The sequence below is a fragment of the Bacillus rossius genome, chromosome 1 (genome assembly GCF_032445375.1).
Source record: "Bacillus rossius redtenbacheri isolate Brsri chromosome 1, Brsri_v3, whole genome shotgun sequence".
NCBI classification, from domain to species: domain Eukaryota; kingdom Metazoa; phylum Arthropoda; class Insecta; order Phasmatodea; family Bacillidae; genus Bacillus; species Bacillus rossius.
This window is the reverse complement of record NC_086330.1, coordinates 300,094,059-300,120,394: the sequence shown is the minus strand read 5'-3', so window position 1 is coordinate 300,120,394 and position 26,336 is coordinate 300,094,059. Positions and strand designations below refer to the sequence as shown.

At 36.5% G+C, this 26,336-nt stretch overlaps 2 long non-coding RNA genes across 2 annotated transcripts; one reads left to right on the top strand and one right to left on the bottom strand.

Moving 5' to 3' along the window:
- Positions 1-9,010: 9,010 nt before the first annotated feature.
- LOC134527817 (uncharacterized) lies at positions 9,011-12,995 on the bottom strand. Its single transcript, XR_010074287.1, has 2 exons — positions 12,278-12,995; positions 9,011-12,133 (listed from the first exon to the last, which is right to left on the bottom strand). It is a non-coding gene; the product is annotated as an uncharacterized LOC134527817 (long non-coding RNA).
- Positions 12,996-13,110: 115 nt separating this feature from the next.
- Positions 13,111-25,848, top strand: LOC134527815 (uncharacterized). Its single transcript, XR_010074285.1, has 2 exons — positions 13,111-14,097; positions 25,414-25,848. It is a non-coding gene; the product is annotated as an uncharacterized LOC134527815 (long non-coding RNA).
- The last annotated feature ends 488 nt before the right edge of the window (positions 25,849-26,336 follow it).

Here is a 26,336-nt window from a genome sequence, read left to right as displayed (position 1 = left end):
AGGGTGTACACTAGCGACATGACGGAGCAGTTAAGTGACGAGCAGGTGATGCAGGAGTGCATCGATGTGCCCTTGCCGAGCGACGACGAAACCGAAATGTCTAGCGACGACGGTTTCACTACAGTCGTCTCAAAAAAACAGAAAACGGGAGGAAAGAACGAAAGACTGCGCCCCCCACTGACGAACCCCGCGATCGCCAGGCAGCAGGCCGAGCGACTTCGCAAGCAGCCCGTCAGAAGGGCAAACAACTCGGCCAATCAAACGGCCGCCAACACGTCCGCAGGTTCGAGCCCTGCCCCGCCAAACCCTGCCCCTCAGGCAAAGAAAATGCAGGTGAAACCCCTGTATGTATTCGTGGATTCTGGCCACAGCTACCCGGCCATTAAAACAGTGCTGGATGCAGCACTGCAGGAGCGCTGGTCGTGCGTCAGTCGCGGCCATGACCAGCTCATGATTCACACTGCCACCGTGGAGGAGTACCACAGGGCAGTGCGTGCACTGGAGCAGGCCGGAGTGCAACACTCTGTGCTGCTGCAACGGGACGAGATCCCGAACAAGTTTGTGTTTTGTCGAGTGCATAGCAGCACCGACAAACAATTCATTCAGGCTGAGTTCGCCGCAATGGGGCTTCCAGTGCAGAACTTCTGGTTTCTGTACAACAGACAGACAAGGCAACCTATAAATAAGTTAGTTGTAGAGCTCCCGAAGGCCGTAAATCCAGAAAGGATTTACGACCTGAAGTCATTCGGAGGCCTCAGCATTCGTGTTGAGGACTATCGACACCCCAAAGGCCCCCTCCAATGTGGCAACTGTCAGAGGTTTGGCCACCCCGCAAAAGGCTGCAGAGCCTCCCCTGTGTGCCGATGGTGCAGCCAAGGGCACAAAACCGAGGTTTGCCCCCAGGGAGGTGACAGGATGAAGGCAAAGTGCGCGCGATGTGAAGGCCCGCATTGCGCCAATTACAGAGGCTGCATGGCCTACAAGAGGGAGAACTGGCGTCACCTCCCGCAACAGGAGCGCAAAGACAGAGAGCTGCAGTCCAAACGCGCAGTGCGTGAAAACAAGCGAGCAGCTGCCGCAGCTCAAGTCCGCCCGCCCCCACAACAAGCCGGCCCCTCAGGCTACTGCCCCCAGCCCCCAAGGCAGCCGTGGCGAGCCCCGAGCTACCCCGCCCCCCCGCAATGGCAGAGCCCTAATCAATATTCATTGCTGAGCGATAGGCATGAACTGGAGTATCCTGTCTTGGCAAACCCACCCAGGTCTAGAGGCCAGCCCCTGCCCCAGAGGCCCCCGAAGAAACACCATTCGGGGCACAAAAACGGTAAAGGCCGGGCGCAAGGTCAGGTGACGGATCAGCCAGGTGCTAAGGCGCCACCCAACTCCACCCCTCCCCCCAGTGATTCCAAGAAAGTCGCGCAACAACAAGCCAGCCCGTTGCAGACAGACTCACCAACAGAATTGCCAACTGCTTCACCGCAGCTAAATCCCGCGGAGAAGCCAGCGATGAACGCGAGCGACTTTCTGAAGCTCGTAGGCCAATCGGATGCCATTACACAGGACCCTAACCTGGCACACGTCCTGGAACCAATGTGCATTTTAATGGCTATTTGGTGTAATCCGTCCAAGTCAATAGAGGACAAAATAAAAGCCACCACGGGCTTCGTGACAGCATTAGCGGCCAGCTTTAATGCCGCACACCCTTAATTTAGGTTCTGCCATTAATACTACCCCCGTAGACAGTAGATTAAGTACCATCCTTTACTGGAATGCACGAGGAATTAGAAATAAAATAATCGAATTTACCGATCATTTAATTAAACATAATATTAGAATCGCGGCGATAAACGAAACACACTTAATTCCAACAGATCGTCTAACTATCTTAAATTACACTATTTATAGGCGCGACCGCGATACCAGAAGTGGAGGGGTTGCCCTACTAATCCACAGAAGTATACAACATAGTGAATTTCATTTACCTGAATTTAATAAATTAGAAGCTGTGGCAATTACTTTTAAAGTCAATAAACAACAAATTGTGCTTATTTCGATGTATGCACCACCGGGCAGGTCACTAACTGAAAACGAGCTGGACATCTTATATGGCTCAGCTCCCACATTCCTAGCAGTCGGCGATATTAATGCCAAACATAAAGACTGGAACTGTCGGAGCAATACAGCCAATGGCCTACTGCTGCAAAGACACGAGTCTAACAAAAATTATCAAGTACATGCTCCCTCAGAGCCCACTCACGATAGCGGAGTACTAAGGCACAACCCCGATATTTTAGATATTGCATTAAATAAGAGAGTTCAAACGGGATTCGAACTCAGAGTCTTTCACGAAATGTCGTCTGACCACTTTCCAGTACATCTACTATTCGATGACGTGGACACTGACATCAGTCCTCCGAGAAAAATTAAAGACTACAAGAAAGCTGACTGGAGAGGCTTTCAGACGTATTTAGTCGATAATTTGCCTGCAGCCGATGCTGCCAACTTCGAAACAAAAGATAACATCGAAGCAGCAGTCACTGAACTTACAGTTAAAATTCAAACTGCAATTAACTCGTGCATCCCAGAAAAGGTGGTTAGATTTAAGCAAGATGAACTGCCGGTGTATATTAGGGATTTAATTTCTCAGAAAAATAGATTAAGGCGCGAATATACTCGACGTAGGCAGCGCGACATTAAAGCGAGAATTAATGAATTACAGAAAATAATTTCCGATGAAATAACTCTATGGAGGAGCAGCCAATGGGAGACGAAAGTCTCTCAGCTACAGGTGCAAGATGGTAGCACCTGGAGTATGACAAAGCGATTCCTTCATAAGATAGATAAAATACCTCCGCTACAAACACGCACTGGGTTCGCTTTTACACCGACAGACAAGGCACAAGCCTTCGCGAATACCCTTGAATTAGCCTTTCAACCTAATATCGAACCCTGTGACCCGCAATTTAATGCCAGAATATACAGAGACCTTACAATTAAACTTAATCAGCCTTTAACCTCAAAACCTTACTTAACTCAATCTCAGGAAGTTAAACAGGCTATCAGGCGTATGAAACCACGTAAGGCACCGGGAAACGATGGCATTCAGGCAGTAGTACTTAAGAAACTGCCCGATGAAATTTTGGAATACCTAGCTCAATTAATAAATGGAATACTTAAACTACAGTATTTTCCATCGCAGTGGAAAGAAGCGAATGTGATAGTTTTTCATAAATCCGGAAAAGATAAGACACTGCCCCAAAATTATAGGCCCATTAGTCTGCTGAGTACATTGTCAAAAGTAGCTGAATGCATAATTCTACAGCGACTAAATGCTCACATTAAAGAAAATGACGTACTGCCGGACGAACAATTTGGTTTTCGCAGCGCGCATTCAACAACGCATCAACTGGTCCGTATGACAGAACAAATAATAACTGCGTTCAATCAGAATAGCTATAATCTCGCAGCGTTTTTGGACATAGAAAAAGCCTTTGATAGAGTACTTCATGAAGGCTTAATTTATAAATTATATAAAACTGGCTTCCCCGATTGTTATATTAAATTACTGGCCTCGTATTTAGAAAATAGATCGTTTAGAGTCACGACAGAAGGAGCACAGTCCGATTTAAAAATAATTAAAGCAGGAGTCCCACAAGGCAGCATCTTGGGGCCGGTTTTATTCAATATTTATATCCACGATATGCCTAAGCCCGCACACCGATCAGTTCAGTTTGGCTGCTACGCGGACGATACGGTATTGTTTAGCAGATCTAGTATTCTAGAACTCGCAGCAGACAGATTACAAACCGCGTTAAATTCAATAGAACAGTGGTGCACAAAATGGCGAATTAAGGTAAACCCTACTAAATCAGAAGCTATAGTTTTTACGCGTAAACATCTCCCGCCACTTGAAGATAGACCACGACTAACACTTTTCAATGAGCAAATTCCTCACAAAAATGTGGTTAAATATTTAGGCGTACACATGGATAGGAAACTACTATGGCGCGATCACATAGAGGCGAAAAGAAAAACAGCTTTCACTAGGCTCATGACCCTCTACCCCGTCATGAGCAGACGTTTAGGTAGCTCTGTTAAAAACGGAATAATAATTTATAACGCACTAATAAAACCAATAATCACGTATGCAGCGCCGGTGTGGGCAACAGCAGCGGAATCTCACTTAATCAAGCTACAGAGAATTCAGAATAAGAGTATTCGTATTGCGACAGATGCGCCTGTGTATTGCCCCGTAAGGGCTATGCACAGAGAGCTCAAACTCGAACTTTTAAAACATTATTATTTCCGAACTGCGCAAAAATTCTATGATAAATGTGTCATAAGCAGAAACCCATATATTTCATCACTGGGCGAACAAGATCCAGAGTTGCATGGAAAATATAAAATGCCAAATTCAATCTTGGCTCACAGACCTCCGTAGTGTGCTGTGGCTGGTTGAGCGATCGGCCAATCAGTCTCCCGCGAGTTGAAACTTAAATTATAGACATTAACGAAAAATTTGCTTATTCAAAATGGTCCGAAGCACGCAGGTGTAGGTTCGGCTCCCGGGAGTTCACTGCCTGTGCTGTTAGGGCTGACTCCCTATGTCCGATGGGCATGGCCCGCCTGGCAGGCTTCACCTCCAGTGCCGGTTGTGTTTCTGAAAGACATGGGATTTTGAATTACAAGCTTGCAACAAATGCCAGAATGCGAATAGGTCTTGACTTAATTCACCTGTAACTTTATAGGTACACCGACAGTTCCTCTATATTTAACTAGTATTATAGTAGTAGATATTAGAGATTTGTAAATTAGTAATAAGTCCTAGATACTAAGTAATAGCCATCAAAAATATATATATTTCTAAAATAATAATAAAAAATCTATAAAAAAAAATTAAAAAAAAATTAAAAAAAATATATATATATTTTTAGTTCTTATTTTAGTTTTATCTTAAGCACTGCACGTCCATCCCTGATTTGGGTGTTTGCATATTTCTTAACGAAATGCCTAGTTTGTAAGTCATTTATCTTTTTTCTGTTTTAGTTTCTTAGTTTTTTTAGGTGCTGACTGGCGGCGGAGTGAGTGGTCAGTGCAACCACTCACCACCAGGGGCGCTTGCGTCCCTGGTCACTAAATCCAGTCCTGGATAAAAAGCAAAGCGGACTACTAGTCCAAGTGCCCAACCCCCGCATGGTAGACTCTTTTCTACTCTGTCCAACACTTCATCCAGACCATCCTCTGTCTCCTGTAAACTCCTACACGTAATGCATGCCAATTTGCATCCCGCATGAATGTGCCCAGGGTTTTCCCTGTGTCTATGCAGGTTTTACCTGGGCCCAACCTATCTCTAGTTATAGTCTAGATTTAAGAGTGAGGGGAGTTAGTCATGGCGCCAATCGCTGCCATGGCTGGCCAATCCCCTCCTAGCACATGATGCATGCGACCCTCTCCTTGCATGGCTAATCCCAGCATGACTAGGCGTATAGGCTTCGGCCTGAGACGCACCTAGGTCCCTCCCTAACCCGGACCCCTCCAAAATACACTTAGTTTTAGTTAGGTTAGGAAAAAAAAAAAAAAAAAAATCGCGCGGACTATAGCTACAGCTTTTGAACGTGAACAATGACATCGTTTTTTGAGCTAGCAAAAGATAAATTGCAAAATTGTACCAAAAGTGATACAGATAACACTATTCCGGCATATGTAGACAGTGAAACCGTTTATAACAATTTATTTGATGACTTAAAAAGTGCAGGTTACTCGTTCTCAATAGTAGTGCAGCACAGGAGCAATTCAAAATATTAGATTTAATTTTCTATAGAAGACGAAGCAGGCAACATTAAAATGTTTATCTTGCTTGGTTCAAATCCTCAACCCTTATATCTGTCAATGAAGGAAATGAATTGAGCTTTCAGCTTGGTGACCTCTAGATCATTACAAAAAAATGAAGGGCTATAAAATGCTAATGATATAATGACAGAATGTATGGGTGAAGTAACGTAAGCACACTGAGAAAACCAACTAACCACTGCAATGTTTGCTATGTTCCCCACTATCAAAAGATCCATTAATGACCATGCTGAGAATCAAACCCAGATCACTTTGGTGACAGAAAAGTGAGCACTTAAACACAGAGATCCAATGTTTGCCTCTAATGACCACATTTATAAGATCACAAACCAAATGCTTTTTACCTTTTCCCCCATTAATTTAATTACCTTACCTTTACAGATCGTGAGCAGTATACTAGTATACTGACAGAAGTCTTTGAAATTAAGGGCTTCTTATGTGTAGGAATGTTTGCAATTTTTGAAACAGCCTCATCAGGATTTTATTATTCTACTACTGTTAAAAGTCTCTTCTCTACAAATTCGCTTTGTTCTCTGTTACTAATTATTATTAATGTAGGGCATCCTCCATTAATTTCATACCTTTAGTGAACATATTATATTTTATAATATTTTTATTCCCCTCGCTGGTTCTGTATGTTCAACTACAGCTGATTCAGTTGTGTCTTTATATTTTTAATTATTTATTTGTTTATTTATTTCCATAGTTTTCCATGGCAAACAATGCAAAACTTCAATGGCGTTTATCCAAAAATTGGAAGTAAATCATATTTTGAAGGTTTGCTATGTAACAAATCATTATTTAAAAATTTATTGTAATGTTTAAATTCAAGAAAAGTTTTCTGATGTATGTTCTGAGGAAAAGAAACATTTACGGAAGCTTACTGTAACACCAAAAATGAAGTATGATGTTACTGATATCATTTGTGTATGATATAATTATTAGTGTTAAATGTGCATTTGCAGTGCTAATAATTGATCCTGTTCACGTACAAGCATAAGTGTGATAACTAAAATTAAGTATGACGATTTAAGAGTTAAATGTTATGTTTAATCTCTTTCCTTAACTGTTTGATGAATATTTTTAGTGCAAATGTGCAGTTTGTAGTTCTTATGTTAGATCTAATTCATATTATACAGGCTAATGTGCATTGTTTTATTAAGAATAGTGTTGTAACTAACTGTCAGATTAAATTGTTTTGTTCCAAAATAGAGCAATGCTCTTTGGAACATTGCAGAAAATAAAATTTTAAGAATTACAAAGTCTAGCACAAATATTAATGTAAATCAGCTCCAAGACTTAGTTGTAAATGTGAAATTAGGCCTATGTAATTACAATCTTCTAGCATTAAAGGTCTAGTAAGCCTACCTACATTTGTATGTTAAATAATCCAAGTTCATGAACATTTAAACAAATTGCTACAAATATTTGAGTTCAATGAACTGATTCAAATAATAAATTATAGGTTGAAAGATAATCTAGTAATGAAGCCAATAGTATTATTAATTAAAATCTTGTCTGTAATCTCAGAAGTCAGAGAAGTTGAACCCTCATGCAAAACCCAGAGCTGGTTGGCAATAATTTTTTTATTTATTAATCATTTTTGGGATTTTTTTAATCAAAGATTGATTAATTTACATTGATTGATACCAAACATATACAAGAACTTCAGAATACAGATTTTCCTTCATATCGCTATATTGTTATTTAAAAAAAAATATTTTCTTTTGTTGATAATACACTTGACGTCATCCGGGCCTGCGGCCCCCTTTCGAATCCGATATGCCACCGCCCAAACACCTCCATCCTCTGTTCATATTCAAACCTCCCGCCAGCGAGTGCGTGCGTGTGTTGGTAGCCCGGCAAGAGGGCGCTTAGCTGCAGTGTGCCGCACCCCTATTTATAATTAATATTATTGTAACCTTTCCTTTTCGCCCCTAAAATAGTGTCATGACGATTCAGTAAGTGAGTGCCTTTTGTTTTATTAATATGTTATATATTTGTAATAAAGTACGTGCAAGCACGGCCACGAACACTCCCTAGCGGGCGACGACGGAACCAACACATAACTTTATTCAAACTATATTTTATCACATAAGTAATTATTACAGACGGTCTGGTCATGGATGTGTATCTAGTAATTTTATTTAAAGAGCGCCATGTTTCCTGCCGCAAGCCCTTGTCTCACCCCAGTCTCCTTCTACAGACGGCCGAGAGCGGACGTCTCTGCAGACACCCCGAGGACATCACCGTTGTCTCTCCGATAAGTAGTTCTGTTCAGTTAATTAATTCAAATCGTTTTCTCTTCACCCTCAGGGTCTCTCTTGATCGGTGGGGCTGTTTAATTAGTGATTTATATACTCTCCGGAGTTTTTAACCACCCGTGTTCTAAGTAAAGGCTTGAGGCGACCACGTGTGTGGTCCGCCTCCTCAACTAAACCGATTCGTGCCTCGGGCGTTTTTTAACAGTATCACGGAAGTATTGTATGATGGCATGTAACGTGTAAGTAAATAAAACCAACTTAATTGAACCACGTGTCTTTGTGTTCGGGGGGGCCACGTGGGTCCTTAACCAGTCAGCGGCGTGTGGGACGCCCTAAGAGCCCACTGAGGTGAACTATAAGCGTGCCCGACGCTGAGAGCGGGCTTAGTTAGGGACAGGTGTTGCGTTAAAAATCAGGAGGGCTAATATCTCGCTTCACACGGGCCACGTAATGCCCTGAGCAAGAGTATCAAGCCGGGTCCACGTGCCCACTCATGTGGTGGCGCCCACTATTTCCACCAATAATTCAAATCGTAACACCGGTACGCCCTTACACTTATTGGAATTGGCTCTAGAATATAATAATGAATAATCTGTACTTGTCTATAATTGTTTTTTTTTTTAATATAAGTGTATACAGTAGTGTTTTTTTTAATGGTTGTTGGCTAGTGTTATGTATGTATGTGCACTATATGCAAATGGTAGTTCTGATAGTATATGTTCATAATAACTAATATACTGATATCAGAATAGCTCAAAATTGGTCTATATTGTACATATATGAATACTTTATAAGATATGTATTGAAATATTATTTGAGTTAAGGAAAATTGTTACTGTAGAGTGTAGATGATTGATTGATTGATTATTGAAAAAAAAATTCCTTGTGACAACCATTAATAATTTTTACTGCTTTTTATTAATCCTTCATAAAAATTCACAAGTCACCATGGTTACCATCTTCCAGCCACAAAACAAATATTATCAGCGATTTTAAAATACACCAATAAATATTATCAGTGATTTTAAAATACACCAATAAATATTATCAGTGATTTTAAAATACATCAAATAAACTCTCTCGCTGCATTCATGAAATAATTGCTTATTTACATTGGCCAGCCAAAGAGTAGATAAAAAAAAGCTGTTCTCCACAAGCCTGAAACAAAAAAGAAATCAAAGTTAAATGATTAGATTGTACTAAAGAGAAATGAAACTGATAAATAAATGTATCAAAGAAAAAAGTTATGCGTATCAGAATGATAAATTACTTTCAAAACCATTTTAGTTAGAATTTTGATACATTCACAAATACTTTTGGTAAATTCTCATTTATGTACTACAATTAACATTTTTCTTTGTCCTTTCAAACAGATATTTTTTTCCAAATACTTTTTGACAAATACTCATTTATGTGAAAAAAAATTATATGCAAAACATAATTCTATTTGATGCTTCAACAACTTTTGAGTTGTAAAATTAAGCTCTTGTGCCCATTATTGCAGAAAAACTAGGTATTTAACAATCCAAGTAACTAAACAATTTTAGAAGTATGTTTCTCAGGGCCTCGAGTGAAGTATTTGCTTGTTATTAGCTTAAGCAAATCTAGGCTTTGATTCAAGCAAAATGTTTAGAAGTTGAATTTGTTTCATGTAATGCATGTCACATGTATCTAATCAAAGTCTTCGGGGAGAGTATTAGTAGGTAGGTTACCAAAATTTGTAAGATTCTATATGTATCCTATATGCTCATATTTTAGTCGTATCAATAAAATGCCTACACGAGAATAGATGTCAGCATGTTATTTTGCAGCAGTTGATGGCATTACTTCATAGTACAGTTGTGAAATCACTACAAAATGTGTCGGATGTACATTGCAATGATTTACAATTATTATCGATAATCGCATAACTGCAGAGTTCAGAGGGAGTTAGAAAATTAAAATATACCACACATTGTATTTTTTGTTTCTTAATAATATTAGTTTATATTCCTACAAAGATGGATTCAGAAATTTCCTAGAGTAACAACTTTTCCACACAAACCAAATTTGATAAATAGTAATTCTTAGTACTACGTACTTCGCCAAATAAATTATTTTTAAAGTCTAGGTAAACTTACCTAAAGAATTGCTTACACCATTTTACAGTAGTTATGAAGAAGTTACCTTTCCCTAACCATTTTCGTGATTTAACAGCACTTATGTAACTAACCTAACCAAGTATTGCAACTGTGAACTACAGTATAACCCTGTAATTGTTTTCAAGTGAGAATGAAGAAATAACATAAGCAGTCGATGGAAATTTAGCCTATCCAGTGTTTTAACGTTTTACCAATGGACTCAAGTAAATATAATGTTAAAAACCATTGATCAGTACCCTTGATGCTTGAATTTTCTTAACCAATCCAACAATGATACAACTTTGTTGCTCATCAATAAAGTAAATCAATCATCAATACAGTCAACGTCTTCGATTACACTGCGCTAATTCCCAAAGATATTTAAAAAAAATTAAATAAATGGTTTAACAGTAGTTTAATGTTCAAGCATGTAAGTATAAACATTACAAAGTTTGTAAAATCATGTGAATGGTTGGTTAGCTAAATTTAAAAAAAGGTAATTTTCTTTTGTTGATGCTTATCCATAAATTAAATTATACAATTCTGAAAATACCTTTACAGACACTAAAAATCTTCCTCTATTAAAACTGTAAACAGCTTTTCTTAATTCCTACTGGTTTTCAAGAAATCACATTTTGCAGGTCACACTAGATAGCCTATGCAGTAAAGCAGCTGTCGCCATTTTTTCCTCTAATTGCATTGCAGATCCTGTGGTTTTCCATATATATAAGAATGTATATATTTTTTATTTGAATATTATAACCCAATGAAACGTAAATACTTAAATGTTTTAAAAAAGTTACGAGTCTCTAATGTGTATCCAAACCAAAACGCCAACCCTTGACAGGGATTTTTTTACAGCAGTATGGAGGCGCAAAGCATAGATTAGTTACCTGCAATACCACGTAACCTGACGTATAAAAGGAATCATTTGTTACAAAATGAAAATTTATTTTATATGTCAGGTTATGTGTTGTCTCACGTAAAAAATCAGAATTTTGCACCTATAAACTGCTAAAAATATCGCTCTCAAGGACTGATGCTTTGGGTTTGTAATGCACAATAAGGAGTACCATAACTTTTTTAATGTTATAATTTACGTTACTGCATTGCAATATCCAAATAAAAAATATACAATTTGTGTATGAAAAACAACAAGATCTGCAACTCAATTAAATAACATGGTGACAGGCCCTTTACTGCACAGGTAATGTAATATAACCTATAAACAGTGATTTCTCAAAAACAAGTCTGAATTTAGAAAAACTTTTTTTAGAGTAAATACAGGTACATATTTAGAGATTTAAAAAAATTAATAAGAGTCCAAAGTTTATTTTGCATACAAAACGCAGCAACGTGAGATAATAACCTAAAAAATCACTGTAAATGCATATTGGTTGGTTAAATTAGGTTAGTAACATCCAACCGTTCAATTGATTTTACAGAATTTTTAATTGGTGCCATCGTAAGCTAACCAAATGTAAATTCCACTGTACTTAGAATCACTGTACGTATATTGTTACTAACCTAACAAATTTCACTGTATTTTTAATCCAGCTAACCCAAGGGCAGTATCTCAATATTACAGATTTGTAATAAATAATCCTAACCTATCCACATGTTAAACATGATAAACTACTTGCAGTATCAAACAACCCTCATAGAGAATAATAATTTTAAACATGTCAGGAAGTAAAAAACACTTTAGGAATTTATAATTTTTCCTGCAATACCCCAAATTATATTAAGTGCACTCACCTGAATGTAATTCAGCTCTGGTAACAATTATTTCAAAATATTTTTACTTAAATGCGGTTAACTGCTACACACCAGCAGAAAACATTTATTATGATTTTATACGTTGTGCGCTCATGAACATAAGATGAAATCTCCACACGCTACCTAAAATTTAAATAATAAGCCTATAGTGTACATAAATTTGTATAAGAAATGATTACTTGCCAAGAATAACACAAGCAAGGTTAACTTGTAAACGGACAAAACTAATCTCCTAACAAATCAAACAGAAATAGCTCAATAACTTACCTGAAAATCTCATAATTAGTAACAGGGCAATATTAGTGTACATGCGTTTTACTCTTAAAAAATATAAAATAACATTAGTCTACAATTCTTTGATCAATAATGCAATGTTTGTTTTGAACGTACAGATAAAAAAAAATTAAAAAAAAACCGAACATGACCGACCCAGCCCGAAGGGCATGTCGATCTAAGGGGGTGAATCTTCGGCTGTCCAGGTAGGAAATAAGGGAAGCCTACGATTCACTCATCTTTCTGGACATACCCGAACACTCGCGTTGGCATGCCTACTTTCAACTGGCGAGAGAGCCAAACGTCCGATCGTGCATATTCAGTTTTTTTTGGTTCATTGTAAATATATATACAACTCATGATAACTAATGGTCAATTAGGTTAGGTTAGCTACAGTATAAATACTTTAAAACATTGTGGACGGTTTATTTGGTTAGGATAGCTACATTAAAAATACTGTGAAATCATGTAAACGGTTTCCTAGCGCTGGATAGCTACATAACATATTAAAAAGTTATTTGCTAAGCAACCATAAAATGATTTTACAGTATTTTTAATGTAGCTATACTTACCTAATATAACCAACCATCCACAATGTTTTCAAGTATTTATAATTACTTCTTGCTAATTTTAAGAATGACATCTTATAAGTTAAACACGCGCATTTGGAGTATAAATGCCCGCGAATTTTTTCCCCCCAAATTAATACGCCTGTTATGGTACGGAAATAAAGCAAGCATGAACTTGGGGAACATCCGGTTTGGCTCTCTCGTCTGTGAAAAGAAGGCTTGCCAACGTGAGTATTGAGTATTCGGGTATGTCCAGAAGGAAGAGTGAATCGTAGGCTTCCCTAATGTATTACCAAGTTTATGTACCATTAACATAAAACTAAATAAAAAGTGCTTGTGTGATTATGAGTTTCTGTGTTTATATTAAAGAAATCAACAGGTTATGGGCCCAGGTGTGATGATGTTAAAATCGTTGGGATTGTTTTCAATTGTGTGACAAAACGGAAAAACGTTTATTGCAAAATGGCTACATCGTCGGACGACTTCTTGCAAGTTGAAAAACTTGTTGGTCATGCAAATTTCAGTATTTGGAAATTTCAAATAACTGTGTTAATGAAAGCAGCAGACGTCTACAATGTCATTATCGAAAAAGATGATACCGATAAACGTGACAAGGATTGGGAAAAGAAGGACGCCAAGGCACAAAGATACATTGTTACTACTGTTGACAAAGGTAACATTGGGTGATATTAATAAAAATGAGTATATACTCTGGAGCATATACTCTTAAGTTTGAGCATGTTGTTGAAGTTTATACTCTATTCAGCATGAAAAAAAATGACAGAGTATATACCCAAACTTCCCCTACTTTTGGAGTATAAACTCAAGTGAAGCTGCAAATAGTCTTCTTATTCCCTGATGTTTACGCTTGTAAACATAACCAAAAAATGGCAGATGTATCATCTTCTGCCGGTGAAGAAGTGGAATGCGGGGAAATAACTGATGCTAGCTTTGTGAAAATCATTTGCAATTATCTGGCAGTATATTTAAAATCTCAAACACCAGAAGCAAGGGAAAAAAATAATATCTGTTTGCAGTCAATACGAAATAAGTATGTTGGTGTTTCTGGAAAAAATTTCAGTGAAGCTCAAATACTTAAGAAAATAAATAACATGAAATCTCGTTTGAAGGCGAAAACATATGTCCAGAAAACGGGCATCAAGAAAATTGTACTTAAAGATTGGGAGCAATTATTATTTATTGCCCTGCAAGGAGAGTGCAATCCCACTTTGCAGCAAGTTCCTGGTAAGAATAGTTTGTGTATATTCAAAACTTTACAAGATTGATTGATTTTAATTATTTAAACATAAGGCATGTGTAATTGTGGACATTAGCTACTTTTATAGACCATGAGGTCGTTTGTCAATAAAAAATGGGTAAATATGTACAGTCGCGGTAGATGCCAAAAAAAATGCTAAAAATCTGAAAATACTTTTATTGGTAAATATTTACTTGGGCGGTATTTCCGAAAAAAAATGTTAAAAATCCGAAAATACCTTTATTTTATGCTCTTCAACTTCCTCTTTTCATTAAAATCGGCGGAGATTAGAAATTCCAAATACTTTAGGAGATATCGAATTTTTAAATTTCTTCATATGTAGTTGAGCGGTATTTGCGGAAAAAAAATGTTAAAAATCCGAAAATACCTTTATTATATGCTCTTCAAATTCCTCTTTTCATTTAAAGCGGCGGAGATTAGAAATTCCAAATACTTTAGGAGATATTGAATTTTTAAATTTCAGCACAAAACCAGCGCATTCCTGTAGCGTGCGTGCACCATTGTTTCTTGTTTACGTACGAGTATCTATTTTTTTATTGGATAATGATGTCACGTGATTGTTCGTGATAGGCCAGAATTCAAATGAACTAATACGTGATTATTTAGTTCAATTATTGTTTAAAACAGTGTTTAATTACCGCCTCCAACTTAGGTGAGTTTTTAACGTTTCTAATTTTAAAGTCTTATTTGTTATTTTGATATTGTTGCGCAAGTAATAAGTAACAAAAAAATTTACGTGAGTTGTTACTGTACATCCTTTGTTACGGGTTTGTTAGGTAAGGTCATTTACATTATAAATAATTTAAAACTAAAGAATAATTAAAATTAATTCACATTATTTTTAATATCACCTTAGTTTGAAAGTATTTATAATGTAACTGACCTGACCTAATCGACCATTTTAGTTTACTGTTCACCCTCTGTCCGGGTTTGTTTGGTCAGGTCAGTTACATTATAAATATTTTAAAACTAAACAGCCATTAAAATTAATTCACAAAATAATTTTTAATGTCGGCTTAGTTTGAAAGTATTAATAATGTAACTGACCTGACCTAATCAACCATTTTATTAATTACGCATTCACGATTCACGTATTCACGAACACACTGCAAAATAACAAAAATGGCGCCGCTCGAATGGTTCCACAGGTCTTGTATTGCAAAATTAAAAAATTCGATATCTCCTAAAGTATTTGGAATTTCTTATCTCCGCCGCTTTTAATGAAAAGAGGAAGTTGAAGAGCATATGATAAAGGTATTTTCGGATTTTTAACATTTATTTTCGCAAATACCGCTCAACTACATATGATGAAATTTAAAAATTCGATATCTCCTAAAGTATTTGGAATTTCTTACCTCCGCCACTTTTAATGAAAAGTGGAAGTTGAAGAGCATAAAATAAAGGTATTTTCGGATTTTTAACATTTTTTTTCGGAAATATCGCCCAAGTAAATATTTACCCTTTTATTCTGTGCCCTTTCACTTCCTCTTTTCAAATCAACCGGCGGAGGTAAGAAATTCCAAATACTTTAGGAGATATCGAATTTTTAAATTTCATCATATGTAGAGTCGCGGTAGATGCCAAAAAAAATGCTAAAAATCTGAAAATACTTTTATTCTGTGCTCTTTCACTTCCTCTTTTCAAATCAACCGGCAGAGGTAAGAAATTCCAAATACTTTAGGAGATATCAAATTTTTTAATTTTCATCACAATACCTGCGTAGTATGCGGCGATCACCATTGTTTCTTGTCATAGATAATAAGGTTTCTTGTTTACGAGTATCATATTTCTTATTGGACATTTTTGTCACGTGACTGTTCCGTGATTGGCCAGTATTAAAATGAACCAATAGGTGATTATTTATTCCGTGATTGGTCAGTACATATTCAAATGAACCAATACGTGATTATTTATTCATTTATTGTTCAATACGATGTTTAATTAATCGGTCAACTTCTGCCGTGAACGACTACATCATTTCCTTATAGTGGCAAAGGAAAGGAAATGTACCCGCCTCCAACTTAGGTGAGTTTTTAACGTTTCTAATTTTAAAGTATTATTTTTTTATTTGGATATTGTTGCGCAAGTAATAAGTAAAAAAAAATTACGTGAGTTGTTAATGTTCATCATTTGTCCGGGTTTTGTTAGGTCAGGTCAGTTACATTATAAATAATTTAAAACTAAAGAACCATTAAATTAAATTCACATTATTTTTAATGTCCGCTTAGTTTGAAAGTATTTATAATGTAACTGACCTGACCTAATCGACCATTTTATTTATTACGCATTCACTAACACACGTCAAAATAAAAAATGGCCACGTTCGAAGGGTTAAACGGGCGTTGTATTGCTAAATTAAAAAATTCGATATCTCATAAAGTATTTGGAATTTCTTATCTCCGCTGGTTGATTTGAAAAGAGGAAGTGAAATAGCATAGAATAAAAGTATTTTCGGATTGTTAGCATTTTTTTCCGCATGAATACGCAGGTATTGTGATGAAAATTAAAAAATTTGATATCTCCGAAAGTAGTTGGAATTTCTTATCTCCGCCGGTTGATTTGAAAAGAGGAAGTGAAAGAGCACAGAATAAAAGTGTTTTCGGATTTTTAGCATTTTTTTTGGCATCTACCGCGACTGTACATATTTACCAAAAAATGTTCCTGTGATATGTGGGAAATGTGCTAGGTCAGAAACAAATAGGTTTGTTTATGTTTGGTTAGTTTAGGTTATGTTAATTTGGTAAATAGGGTCCCAGTGTTAGTAGTGGACACCAATGTCTTTTTTTTTTTTTTTTTTTAATAATTTGTAATATTGCATTTTTATTATAAAACAGAAAGTAAACTATGACACATTATTATAATTTGTGTTAGCTTTTAGGTGATATATTTACATTAAATTATATCAAACAAATTCAAATATTAAAAAAATAATTATACACACAATGCAATAAACTCAGTAGTGGGCACATACATTCTAGTAGTGGACCCTTCATGAATTAGTAGTGGACACTAATTAAAAGAAACACTGTTTATTGGTTGGTTATATCACTGCAAGTCCAAAAGTGTAGATATAGGCCTATATGATGCCAACAACACATACTCTGTATCAGAAGCATCACTGCTTAGTCGTCCACATTCATGATAATGAAACAGAACTTCTTCCTCCACCTCATCTTCATCCAAACCAAATGCATCTATGTAACTCTTGGGAATACACCGGAAATGATATGTAGCTCTACACTTGTCACATTCAAGCCAAGTTTCTTAATTTTTTTCTTCTTTTCTTCCAAAAAACTGCGGTCACATTTCTTGCATATACAATCTTCTTCGGAATGGCTAGCAGACTTGCATTTCTTACCAGGTTTTTTAGTTTCTTTTTCAGTTACTGATTTAAGTAAATATTGTTTCCACTTATCAGAAGAAACGACTGCAGGGAACACTTGCTTTCGTCTCGTACTAATTTTTTCTGGAGTTTTAGGCCAAAACAAGCACCTTTTAAAGGGGCTGCTTACTATACCTGGTTTTTTGGGAGGATAGCATGAACTAGGCTTAGGTGTCGTAACAGAGTTAGGACTAGATGCAACTGTTGAACTAGGCCTAGGCGTAGTAACAGAATTAGGAGTAGGTGCAAGTGTTGAGGTACTGGATGTTGATGGCAGAAGCATGGAAGGTATAGGAGTTCCACATTTGTTTTGAGGATCATCAGAAGATGTTTGCGAATCATGAGACGCTCGTTCTTGCAGACCATCAGAAGTTGAAACACAAGGGTTGGTAGACAGCAATGGTTGCGATGGTGCAATGTCAGAGTAACTTCTGACTTGTACAGTGTTCATATGTTTGAAAGATCTCCAAACGTAGAACAAATCCTTAGCAGATTCCGCACCATTCCATGGTTCACCCTCTGGTACAGTCTTGAAAGAGTTCAGAGTTGCAACATTTATTTTGGATTCAAGAACTGTTAAAATATTATTCTCATTTCTCATTACTTCCCCTGTTGTTGTATCTAGAGGATTCTGAACTTCTCTACTCTTCACACATTTATCAAAGTCCACATTGTTTGGTGTAAATGGATAGAGACCTGTTGATCTGAATCCTTCTTTTCAAAAACTTCCTCTAGAATGGGGGTAAAGGTTTTTCTTGTTACATCTTTTGGATAATTGTGGTATTTCCATTCATGTACTGCTTCTTTCCAGCCATCCTTTAAAGGCTTAAAGACAGACACATCAGCAGGCTGTAGGAGATGAGTGCTGTTTGGATGTAGTGCCACTAAAATGATACGGTTTTTGCTGCAGAATTCACTGATTTGAGGAGTTACGTGTGATTTGTGCCCATCAACAAACAACACCACTGGTCTCTGAATGTTTCTTTTGTCAAGATAGGTGACGAAATGGTTTGAAATATATTCAAAAAACACTTCACTGTTTATCCATCCACTGTCAGACAATCCAATTGCCCAGTCATTTGGTACAGATTCCGCAACATCACGTGGCATTCGTTTATAAGGAAATATCACCATTGGTGGCACTGTTTCCCCACTTGCTGAAAAGCAACCCATTACAGTTATTTGCTCCTTCTCATTATTCGGGACTTGATGGTAAAAGTCCCCTCTCATACGTGGTCCAAGAACCTTTCCTGTCTTTGGGCAAAGCATGAAACCAGATTCATCGGCATTGAAAATACGTTCGGGTTAGTCCAAAACATCTCTCACTCCATCCTCGGTTAGGGTTTGGTCAACATCATTGAACCATCTTAGAATGCCTTCTTTACTTACTGCAGCACGTGCTGTTGTGAGATTTTCCGCATGCTTTTCAGTAATGTTTGGATGTCTTCTGAGGAAAGCTTTGAACCATGTTTGACCTGGCATGTTCTCTTTAAATGGGTTTGGCCTCCCATTCCCGTCAAGAATCTGTTTCACTGCACAAAACAATAAATTTCTGGTGATAGGAAACCCTTTCCTTGCTATGCCAAGTATCCATGCTTCTAGTAGTTCTTCCTCAGCAAATGTTAAAACTGGTGAAGGCCCCATCTTGCGATCTTCAGGTACTGCACCACTAACCTTATGAATTAGTGTTGCACGAGGTACTTCAAATGTTCGTGCTTCTTATTTCTTACTCATACCATTACGGACTGCTTCTACTGTCTTTTTCATGGAGTCCTCTGAATATTGAAACATCAGTCTCTTCACAACTTTTTCTTTCGGCATCTTGTTTCAAAGCTGTCTCACACACACTGTGAAAGGACCAAAATAGTCCATTTGCATTAATAAAACCACGCATGTACAAGTTAATATTAAGAATAAAATACTTTTTTTTTTGAGGCAGTGTCAACAGATAAAATGAGAGATAGCTGGTGCTTGAAAAAGTATTTACATCTGAGAGAGCAAGCAAACAATTGTTTTTTATCTGCAAGAGGATATGCAACAATTAGGTTCTTCATTCTGCTATAATTGTCACAGTGTCCACTACTAAAATGTGTGATTTTAGAGGTGGACACTGTGGTGTCCAGTACTGACAGTTTTCAAATATTTGAATGTTAGTGCTGGACACCCCTCCCTTAATTAATTTATAATTTAATCTTTTGCAATTAGTGTTTTTAAAGTAAGTATTATACCTATTAGCAACTATCAAAGCAGACAGATACAAAAAAATTAACAAAAGAACTATGATGTTGACGGATTAAAATTTTATGTCTCTTACCTCTGGGAAATAAGATGTGCATCCTTCCTTTACATACATAAAGTAAAATACATTATGTTGCTCTCATTGGCTTCCAATATCATCCATAGAGGTTGCATATGATATACAACATATTAGTGAAGATCCAGGATGAATAAGTAACATGACATGGTCTCTGGTTTTAGAATATACAGTAATTAATCTATGAGTGTGACCACGACTAGTAGTGTGTCCACTACTAACACTGGGACCCTATGTAGTGTACGGATTAGCGTTAAAATTTTTTTTTAAAAATCTGAAATAACTTTCATTATATGCTCTTTTACGTCCTCTTTTCATTACAGCCTGCGGAGATAAGAAATTCCAAATACTTTAGGAGATATGGAATTTTTTAATTTTCATATTTGGGCGATATTTGTTAAAAAAAAAATTTTAAATTCCGAAAATACCTTTATTCTGTGCTCTTTAACTCCCTCTTTTCATTAAACCCGGCGGAGATAAGAAATTCCAAATACTTTTGGAGATATCAAATTTTTTAATTTTCATCCTGTGCACTCATGCGGAGTTTAGCGGGAAGCCTACAATTCACTCATCCTTCTGGACATACCCGAATACTCAAGTTGGCAAGTCACAGACGAGAGTCAAACCCGACCCCAAGTTCATGCTCGCTTTTTTTTTCCGTACCACAACAGATGTATTTATTTGGGGGAAAAAAATGTGTGGGCATTTATTCTCCAAATGCGCGGGTTTAACTTATAAGATGTCATTCTTAAAATTAGCAATAAGTAATTATAAATACTTTAAAACATTGTGAATGGTTGGTTATATTAGGTAAGTATAGCTACATTAAAAAAACTGAAAAATCATTTTATGGTTGCTTAGCAAATAACTTTTTAATATGTAGCTATCCAGCGCTAGGAAACCGTTTACATGATTTCACAGTATTTTTAATGTAGCTATCCTAACCAAATAAACCGTCCACAATGTTTTAAAGTATTTATAATGTAGCTAACATAAACTAATTGACCATTAGTTAACATGAGTTGTATATTTATTTACAATAAACAAAAAAAAAAAAACCAAGATGCACGATCGGGCGTTTGCCTCTCTCGTCTGTTGAAAAAAGGTGTGCCAACGTGTCCAGAAGGATGAGTGAATCGTAGGCTTCCCGCGTTCACCATTGTTGCTTGTTTACAAGTATGATTTTTTTTTTTCGTGATGTAGTTGAACGACTACATCATGTAAAAAGAAAATTACGTGAGTTCCTACTGTTCATTCTTTGTCGTGGTTTGTTAGGTCAGGTCAGCTACATTATAAATACTTTAAAACTAAACAACCATTAAAATTAATTTTATTATTTTTAATGTCCGTTTAGTTTCAAAGTATTTATAATGTAGCTGACCCGACCTAATCTACCTTTGTCCGTTTTGTTAGGTCAGGTCAGTTACATTATAAATACTTAAAACTATACAAGTAAAATTAATTGATATTATTTTTAATTTCCGTGAGTTCCTACTGTTCATTCTTTGTCCTGGTTTGTTAGGTCAGGTCAGCTACATTATAAATACAGTAAGTCCTCTATTTACGTCGTACCGATTTACGTCGTTTCGGATTAACGTCGCTAATGTTTGAGTACTCATGTTTCAATTTAAGTTGTCGCCGATTCACAATAACGTCGTTTACAATGACCGTAAATCTTTATTTTAACCAAAACACCGTATATAATTCGTTTATAATTCTTTGTTTCCTTCGGTAATTAATTTATGCTATGTAGCGTAAGCTACACGTTCACCGCCTTATCTTATCATACATCATGAGGGACGCTTCCTGCTCTCCGCTGCTCTCCGCGCGGTGATGCAATACTACCAGCCCGCCCGCTCGGCCACCCACGTATCTCGCACGTAGAAGTGTTATCTACTTCCCGCAACGACACAGCATTTTCTCCTACCCCTTTTCGTCCAACTCCTTGGCACTTCAGTAGAGGTGTAAAAGTAATTAAAAAAAGTGTACCCGTATGTATTCGTTACTATAACAATTAGTACTCGTTACTTTCGTATCGTTACTCGTTACTTCTGATACTGCATAACATGCTATGTTATGTAACAGCAACGAATCGAGTCGTATTTCGTATGCTTACAGTATGACGTCGCGTAAATAATAATAAATCGAATATAAACAATTAAAAGTATTTGATAATTAACAGCTTTTGTTAACCAAGAAACAATAAAATCTCATTAGAGCAGCTTTATTATAATATCTCTTTTAAGATAAGAACAAAAAACGTGAAAATACGCGATGATAAAAAACAAAAACATACATATTTCTAATTTGTAAAAAATACTTTATTACGTTGTTTCTGTTCCAATCTCAAACTTTGTCTACACACACAATACCTTTAATAAACAGTAAAAAACTTGGCTGACGAATTTCTAAATTATACTTTTCTTAATAAACAAACATCGTTCTTTGTAACGAATAAGTGCGCGCATGCGTAAAACATACGAAAAATGCGAGTAACGAAATGCATTCGTGTGTAACGTTTCGTTACTCGTTACTAGATACCGCACCCGTTAACTCAGTAACGAATATATACGGTTTGCTACAGCTCTACACTTCAGTCGCTATGATATCATTGAGTTGGCCGTAGTTTTAAACGTGCCGTTAACTTTATCGTAGAGATGGGTTGTTACAGCAATTTTCGGTATCTGTTCCAACCTGATACTGATACAGCATTGTACCATGTTACAAGTCTCTGATACTTCTGTATCAGACGGTCCCAGGAGGCAGCAAAGCTCCGCGTACGCAGACCGCGCGACCGGAAGGAGTATCTGATACATTATTTATCACGCCTTGTAATTCTCTACCTCTGATACTCTCATGCCCGCCTGATACAACCAGTATCAATCAGTTCAACATTCACTGCAGTTCGTCCTGGCCGTGTATCACCATGTTGCGGGCTGTCATGCTTTATAGTTAGTATCTTTATAGTGAAATAAGGAATGGATAAGTGCACGAAAAAGACTTCATTTGTGTGGAATTTTTTCACGGAAAATAATGAGTTTGCTAATTGTAATTTGTGTAAACAAAAACTGAATTATAAATCATTGACTAATCTGAAGAAACATTTGAAAAAACATTGATATAGTATGCTCACTAATGTACCTATCTGTTTTTTTATTTTTTATTTTTGATAAAATCGTGAATTTTTAATGTATAAAAACACTAGTTACTAATTGTTTTCAAAAAAAGAAAGTCCATATGTTGATTACATCTGTTATTAGTGTCAACTGAGAATTTATTTGCATTTTCATAGGTGTTAGGTGCACAAATATAAATATTATATCTTGTATTAATGTACTTTTTAATATTAAAATTTCATTAGTTTTATTATTGAACGAGACGGTGCACGCACTGCGCACTGAGCGTACTTTGAAGTAGGACAATAAACAAAACGACTTGTAACCAGGGCTGCCACTCTGATATTCATGAAAAACCTAGATAACCTACAAAAAAACCCAGACACATGGGTAAAAAACCCAGATGCGTCTAAAATGCTATCGTTGAAAATGTTTGCGTACTAATTCAAAAATATAAACATAACTGGTTTTAATATAAAACAATTAATTACCTTACAAGACTGAAAACGGTTAAATACAACCAATACAAGAAAATTACACTGCAGCAAAATGGCTGTATAAGTAATTCTTGGACCAGCACATATCATAAAAAAAACCTAGAAATATATACATGACAAAACAAACATCATCACTGCATTCTTTAAACCGGTAATTGTTTTTATAAAACTGCATCATGTACGTTAGTCTTTATTCAGAGTCTGATTCTACAAGATTGGTTTGAAGGTTAATTGTTGCATTGGTTTTGTGTTCTGCAAGCCTCTTTGAAGAATGTGTCTAATTTAATATTCGACTTAGCTTCTTGAAAACTAGTTTTGTGTTTATATGTATTTTTGTATGTGAAACACACAGACTTGTTTGCATTTATCAAACAGATATTGCAACAGATACAGTAGCTACTACCTTTATTATTGTTTTAGGTATAAAAATAATTAAAATTATAAAAAACCTATAGAATTGTTGGAATTCATTATTTAAAAACCCAGAAACCCAAACACCATTGGAAAAACCCAGATCTGGGTGGAAATACCCATGAGTGGCAGCCCTGCTTGTAACAATATCGCTTTGCGCCTCTCCTTCAAGGCTTCAACGCCTTCCCCTGCGCTTCCTCCCCCTACATTCTTTCCCTTCTTTATCCCTTATTCTTCGTTCCTGCTCCCTCCCCTTTCACAAGCTCCGCCCAAGTGACCGTCATCTGCGATCGGGTACTGCGCTCATTGGCCGTGGTGTTGTTCCAGGTGAATTCTGAACTGATACTAAAGTCTCTGATACTTTTCAAGTGTACTCGTTTGCCGTTCCTGATACAGGCGCGTATCAGTGACAAAGTATCAGGTTGATACTATTCGACCCACCTCTACTTTATCGTGATTAAATGCGTTTGTAGTAGGCCTACAGTATCAGCTCACTGCAATTTATGATTTTTTCTTCATAAGATGTCTTCCAAACGACTATATATCTGTTTTTATATTTCAATCAATAAAGGTAATAAAGCAGCTGGTTAAATAACCATTCTATAAAGCTGAGAAGTACTAGTTGGACTTGTTTCCCACGCTGTCGGTTGTAATTTGCTGATAAAATTGCCCGTTGTCACGTCTGTATGCCAGCGCTTCCGGCCGACCTTGGGCCGTGGTCGGCCGGTGGCATGAAACATGGCTCATTTTGCGTCGTTTCTATTTACGTCGCGGTTTTCAGGAACGTAACCCCGACGTAAACCGAGGACTTACTGTACTTTAAAACTAAACAACCATTAAAATTAATTTTATTATTTTTAATGTCCGTTCAGTTTCAAAGTATTTATAATGTAGCTGACCTGACCTAATCTACCTTTGTCCCGTTTTGTTAGGTCAGATCAGTTACATTATAAATACTTAAAACTATACAAGTAAAATTAATTGATATTATTTTTAATTTCAGTTTATTTTGAAGTATTTATAATGTAACGAACCTTACCTAATGGAAAATTTCTGTTATTTAGGCATTCACGCACACACGGCAAAATATAAAATGTCGGCGATCGAATGATTACATAGGGCTTGTATTGCAAAATAAGAACGGCGATATCTCCCAAAGTAATTGGAATTTCTTATCTCCGCAGGCTGTAATGAAAAGAGGACGTAAAAGAGCATATAATGAAAGTTATTTCAGATTTTTAAAATTTTTTTTGACGCTAATCCGTACACTACATATTTACCGTTAATTTTGGTTAGTTTACATGATATGTTCATGCCCAAGCACGTTCAGTTAGGTTAGGTTTTGACAGTTGTTTTGCCTAAGGTTTAATTTAGTTCAGGTTAGTTAATGTCAGTTTGATTTAGGTAAACAATTATTTTAAGTCCATAAGTATGTAAACTTGGTGTAATATGGAAAGAATACTAACTAAAATTTGTGTGTGAAACATAACATAACCTCAGTTTAATGTTTGCTAGTCAGAGGTTGAATACACACAGAGTACTGTACAATGCTATTGTTTAAGGTGCTGTATCAGTCAGATGTAGCGAAGATGGAAATAAACCACAGCAATCAACATTGGCACAAGAAAGTGATGTGCCTAGGCCCCATAATGTACCATCGCGGCCTGTGAAACGAAAAGTCTGCAATATCGTTGCTGCTTGTGAGACTGTTGAAACTGTAAAGTTAACAAATTCAGAGCTCCAGCGTCTGGTGCTTCTCAAGCAGTTAGAAGTACGTACTTGATTTAAAGAAAAAGAAACTGATGCAAGAATTAGGACATCAAGAAGTAGTCTATTCGAACCATGTGTGTAAAAGTGTTGAATGTGTTGCCACACACTTAGGCTAACTTAAACAATATTACAAGAAAAAATTCAAATTTTGTTAACAATAACGCATTTAATAGGTATTTCACCCACCTGCCTTAATTACATAATAAAAACAAATGTAAGTTACACAAGATCCTGTTAACATTAATGTCTTATAATTATTAGTACCCTATTGTATAATTGTTTTCAAATTAAAATTCTCATAACCCGTATGCTCTACAGCATCATACATAGTGCAATACGAATGAACCAATTGATAAAATTAGGTGCTCGAATGAACTTGAATTAAAATACTGGTATGTACTGTAGTACTAAATGTGCCTAAGGTAGGCATATATGTTAAAAGATTTTTTTTCATATAAATCCGTGAATTGTTCGAGTAATTTCCAGTCTTCGAGCCACACCTCTCCCTCGAACATTGGCTTCTTCTTTGAATTCTTCTCCGAGGTCATTAATTTCAAAGTTTTCAACAGGAAAGTCATCGTCTTGTAAATATTTTGCTATATTATGTAAAACAAAGCATGAAAGCACAACAGATGGTATTCTGTCATGTGCTAGTCGTATTTTGTGTTGCAGTATTGGAAATCTTTGTTTGACCTGACCAAAGCACCGCTCTATC